The sequence below is a fragment of the Chelonoidis abingdonii genome, chromosome 3 (assembly GCF_003597395.2).
Source record: "Chelonoidis abingdonii isolate Lonesome George chromosome 3, CheloAbing_2.0, whole genome shotgun sequence".
In the NCBI taxonomy this organism is placed as follows: Eukaryota; Metazoa; Chordata; order Testudines; family Testudinidae; genus Chelonoidis; species Chelonoidis abingdonii.
Window position 1 is genome coordinate 208634672 of NC_133771.1, and position 6000 is coordinate 208640671.

At 43.7% G+C, this 6000-nt stretch overlaps 1 protein-coding gene across 4 annotated transcripts in view; it reads right to left on the reverse strand.

The window, feature by feature from the left end:
• The window catches only part of PLCB4 (phospholipase C beta 4), a 331632-nt gene extending 326612 nt beyond the window's left edge, over nt 1-5020 (reverse strand). For 3 of the 4 annotated variants that reach the window (XM_032800138.1, XM_032800137.1, XM_032800133.1), the window contains exon 1: nt 4775-4912. The gene's annotated coding sequence lies outside the window, so the exon portion shown is untranslated. The other variant, XM_032800134.2, reaches the window with a different exon arrangement.
• Nucleotides 5021-6000: the final 980 nt, after the last annotated feature.

Consider the following 6000-nt stretch of genomic DNA (forward strand, 5'->3'; position numbering starts at 1 on the left):
GAGAACATGTGTGCGTGTGTGCATATAAATATATTCTGATATATACATGCATGTATGTATACTCAGACACACACATATGCATAAAAATAACGAGAGTATTATCCCATCACCAAATGGTCAGAAAAAAGTATTTCATATCAGCCTCTCATCTATCAGTACACCAACTAACAGCGAACTATGCAGGGTACTCAGCTTTCACAAGGGTCATCAGTCTGCATAGGGAGCAGATTTCCTTCTCATGGTCTGGTGCTGCAACTCAGAGGGGTAGCTCAGCATAGAAGTATTAAAAAGACCCCAGTCCCAAACCCAGACCCAGCAACTATCCTCAAATACTGCACGTAAAGGCTTCTTCAGAGGCTGGGGCTGGCTGCAGGACTAGTGCAGCAAAAATTCCATCAGACACTGATTTCAGTCTTGGGCTCTTTACAAGATGACCGAAGGGGAGATCACCCACCACCATCTTGCCTCAGGTACCTCGCAACTGTTTTTCTAAAGCTCCAGAAGACATCGTTCTTGCTGGGCAAAGAGTGAGACCTGGCCTCCATTTTGAGAAAACACAAAAGAAATGGCACCAAACTATCCTAGCTTAGGGCTTTGCACTGCCACTCACCACTGTAGCAGCTCTACATCTTCCGTCGCAAATACACTAGGAAGTATGACGCCCACTTTTGCCGATGGGTGTCATGGAATCTCTTGTGCTTCCCCCTTTTCTGTTTATTAAAAAACACCCTGCTTTGGGTAGGTCTCTTTTTTTGAAAGGGGTAAAAGGAAGGGTGAGGATGTGAATGCTGTTCTGGTTATAGAGTCAAAGATTTATCAGAAAGGACAGTTTCCCAGCATTTCCCAAGGAAAGTCAAATTCTGGATTCCTCATCTCCTCGGAGTTTTTCGATAGATAGATGCCCGCAACTGAAATTATTTCATCCCCGATCTTATGCACACTTCACTCTGGGCTTTGCAATCGGCATTGACCCAGAGGAACACAGACGTCTTTGTGGCTTGTAGATGGTGATGGGGGGTCTCTGACATAGCTGTGACATGATCCATCAGTTGTTCCAAGATTAGGATCAAAGACCTAGAATGGCAGTGGATAAAGAGCTGAAAGCCAGTGCAAAGATAGAAGCACTGGCTTGATGTGCTCATGGCACCATAAGCCATGGAGAAGGCAGACAGCCACATCTTGTGCCAGATGAAACCCATGCACTGTTTTCTCATACACACACACACAGCTTCAGATGTAACAAATTACAGTTATCCAGCCTGAAGGTGTCAAAAGCCTGGATCCCTGAGACTATATCCTTATCTACAAGGAAAAGGTAGAGTTTCCTAGCAAGCTGGACGTGAAGGTGGCACTTTTGGTTTCTGATGCTACCTGCTCATCCAAGTTCAGTAATGATTCAAAGACTTTCCACTACTTTGAATGAGGGCTGTAAGCCTTCAAAAGAAAGAAAGGATCAGAGAACTGGCTAGCTCTTCAAAGGGTTCCCACCGCCAACCAGCATGTGACTCTGATCTTGCCTACATTGAATTTGAGCCAGCTGCTCTTTGTCCAGGAGCTGATCTTTTGTAGGTATTATAACATCTTATTAGTGCCAGTGGTTGCAATACTGGAGAATGAGATATACAGCCAGCTGTCATCAACAGACAGTTGGCAGCAGAGCCCAAAACCTCTCACTCTCGCTCCAAGTGGTCACAGTAGTCCAATCCACCCTTTAATCTGAGGGTGGAACTGAGCCTTTACTATCGATTAGCCCAATAAGAAATGTGGATTTGTGCAATTTTTGATAATGGTTACTACTATCAACCAACCACTTTGAAGCATCCTGCAATTTTATGACTTAGGAAATTTGATTTCTACCACATTGTCCAACAATTCCCAGAATACTGTAGGACAGATGCTTTAAAATATGGAGGAAGTCAAAGTCTTCCTAAAACAAATGAGGTACTGTTTTTCTTAGATAGGCACTCATTCATAAGACGGTTGGCTTCATCTTTTGGACAGCATTCACTTCAGTTTCAACAGCAAAACATTTACACTAAAATTATCAGAATCAGTTATTCTGCAAATGACGACCGAGAATGCAATATAATTCATAAGGTAAAACCACAAATGAAAATGAATCATAAAGCTATAAGATTACAAAAAAGGTCAAGCTAACACAAAGGAAATATTGAAACAAACTGAATAATCATGAGAAGGATGGAAATTATACCTACAGGAGTTAGAAATACAGGGTATTTAAATCTGATTTTAAAATAAAGTTATCACTTCCTACAAAAGCAGTACCTTAAATATTTGGTACATTAAACAAGAAACTGTTCTAATATTTGTTATAAGTATAATGCAAATGGATTTGACAGACCCATAGTAGAGCTCTAAGTGCAAGACATTACTGGAACAAATGGCCAAAGTCAGCAACAAAAGTCAGCAGAGTACATCAGGTCAAAAGAACTGGTCATTTTTTTAAAAGAGATGGAAGCAGAAGGGTACAGCTAGTGACTGGATTTTCGGTGGTATATAACAATGAGATACACAGCAGATAGATTTGTATTTCCTGCATTTGTAAGGGAAGCCAGGATGGAATTTATCTCTTTATCCTCTCTTCTGTCTTCATCTCTTTTCCCTCTAGGTGCTTTCCTCTCTGTTCACAAAAAAATATATATATATATATGAAAGAGAGAGACAGAGACAGAGCAAGAGAGCTCACAGAATAGATTATGCATTTTATTTTTCAATTCACTGCATAAAAAATTCTGTTTTAGAACAAAGCTCTTATGTGTGGGCGTACACCTATAAAATAAAAGGCATTGTTACTCCACCAGATAGGAATCCATACCCAGTGATCAAATCAGGTCTTAAAATTCTGTTTTGACAGCTACTTGAAGAGTTATATTTTCACCAGAGGTTTGACTTTTAGATGAATACCGGGTGTTTAGTGAGATCATCAAAAGACGACTTAAACCTGCTATTTGCAGGCAGAGTAATATTAGCAGTTGTAAAAAGTTTCCATGCGTGAAATGCATACTATTTTATATTTCCCGATCATTTTGTTCCTTCCTAGAATTAGATGGCCATACCTAAAATCTCATTGTGGCTGGCAATTAATCTTACCTGTGACATACTGTTTTGGAATTTATTTTAATTACATTATTAAATTATCACTAACAGAAAGGAATGAGTCTGTTTCCAATTAATATTTATAAACCGCCTCTGTATGATACAAAAATGCACAGCTGTATATAATAGTAACCCTTCTGTCATATAAGGGCCTGGTTCTGTACCTGTGACCTGGAAGAAAACTGTGAATACAATAAATGTTATACTTTTTGGAGGTTAATTTACAGAAAACCTCTTCAAATAAATAATATTCTTTGTCTCGGTAAACACTTTATACACTAGTCAAGTAAGCTTACATAATATGATTGTCTATTTGTAAGGACACCATTCATTCTATTCTTTTGTATAATTAGAGTCTGTTCTATTTTTCTGTATAATTAACAATAACTCAGATCCTTAACCATAAATTCCTATAATTTTACACTTTTAAAGTGAAGTTCAGAGAGTATTAAGCAACATATTACTATTAAGCAAACATACTGCACACGTTATTTACAAAAACAAAGTCTGTAAATCATTTAGCATATCCTCTGCTGATTGTTTTAAAGTTGAACACCTCCCACCAAACACACACATCTCTGCATGCAGCATAAACCTACCTCTGAGAGAAAGATTTTTTTTCAGCTATTTTCCAGAATTACTCTCTTTGGAAAAATATCACCTGAGATATCCATTAATCTCCTCTGTCCTTACTATATACCTGCATAGCATCCTTTTTTAGAAGAACCATATTTGTACTGTACTTTCAGAGATAAAATGATGACTAAGGTTGGATAATAATAATTGACAAGGATAAACAGGATTAAGTAACAGGTGTCTGTACATAATTCAGAGTCAAATACGTATATTATTGCTGGCAAAATAGCAACCTTAGTCAACATCTTGGTTTAAGAGTTATAATATAAAAATATTATGTTGATACATTTATGTGAATTAGACTGGACTTTTTTTTTTTTTTTACACACAGAGCTAATACATGCATATACATATATTCACACACATATTCTATTTGATAATAGTGCTCTCTTTCTGTATTAAAGCATATAAATAAACCTTCAAAGGCAGACTCCCATTGTTCAAAACAAAGTTACTCTTCGCTAAAAGACACACACTAGTCACACACCACCCTGCATTGACACAATCCGGATACCCATGAAAAACTACAGTGATCCGCTCAGCTGGCAATAACGGTGAGAAGAAGAAGAATTTAATTTAAAACAAAAAAGCTTGTCTGGTGTGCGGCAAGTGGAAGGATCCGTTCAAGCTGCGAGTTTGGTCTTGCAAAGATGCACTAATCCTGCCTCCTTTGCATGGCCAGCCAGAACCCCAAGGTTATTGCCAGTGCGAAAGGACCAAAACTCATGTCAGGATCCCTGAAGGAAGGGCTTTCTCCACTGCAACAAGCCTGGAGGAGCAAAATATAAAGAAACACTCATGCCCCCCCCCCCTCCCCGGGCTACAATCACACGCGCTCACTCAGTCCCTCAACCCCAAGCCTAGACACCGCGGTGGAGGGGCGGCGTGCGAGCCAGGGACCGAAGCGGGGAAAGGAGAACGAACGCTCCCGTCTGCCCGGCGTTCGCTGCGACGGGCAGCCGCAGAGGTGCCGAGAGAGGGAGGCAGCCAAGCCCCGCTCAGCGCCGCACACTTCCCCTACCTGTCCCCTTGGCTTTCCGCTCCCGCTCCGGAGCGCCCTGCTTGCGCGCGTGGCTGGAAACGCATCTAGTGTTTGCACCGCATCCTCCCCTCTGCCCACGCACGGAGCTCCCTGAGCAAGCCCCACTCACAGCAGACCCCCCCCCCATCGCCTTACATCAGCTGCAGCCGGGAGGATTCCGCAGGGGGGGGCGAGGAGGAGGGCAGCAGCAGCCCCGGCCGGCCCGCCCCCTGTGCACAGGATGTGCTGGGGCTGAGCCGAGAAAGGGGGCGGGCGGGTGGCTTCCGCGCTCCGTGGCTCCGTATTTTGCACCCACTCCCCCTTCTGCTCCCGGCAGGCGCGAGACACCAGGTCCCGGGGCAGGGTGCGCGCAAGGCTGGAGCTGTGCGCTGGACTGGCGGCGGCGGCCGCTCGTCCCTCCCCGGGGCGGGTTCTTCCCCCGCGGGCGGCCCGTGCACACGCAGGGAACGCGGCCGGCGAGCCCAGGGCTCGGGTCAGTCCTTGCAGAGCGGGGTGCAGGGCCCCGCGCCGAGCCTGCCTTGCCGCCCCCCTCCCCGGCTGCAGCGGCCGGCGCATGACAAGTGCAGAGGCAGCGGGAGGCCAGGAGTAGTGGGTCTGTGTGTGCATGGGCAAAGCGTGAGTGCAGGGACGTGACAGCAGGTGTGCATGGGCTGCATAACATCGGGTGTGCGGCTGTCACGCGGGGCAGCTGCATCGTGCAGGGGGCCCCCCACAACACTCACTGCATGTGGCTGTGTGAGAGCATGAGCACAGGGACGTGTGCACTGTACTTCTGTGCATGCGTACACACCGTATACGTGCATGTGTACAACACAGGGTGTTGACAGAGCATTCATGCGTGGTTACACGTGAACAGAACATGAGTGTGTGTGGCTATTTTCCTGGGCTACACAGGCTTGGAAGGATTAGATTTGTATCTGTAAACACTGATTTCCACTGTATGTACTCGCACTGATGAAAAATATTTGCATTGATAATCCAAATGTACTGATCAGCAAAGTAAGGAACAGCTGCTTGAGGTCTTCGAGTTTGATTAAAGGATATTTGCTTTGTCTATTTTGACATGTGATGCAGACAACTTTAATTACAATGTTGAGATTTAAAAAATTAAACCTTAAATAATTGTTGGGTGATTGCTTATTGCACCCCCCCTCACCAATTTCCCAGAATTGAGCATTTAAATTTTTTTATTTATCAATCTTAAA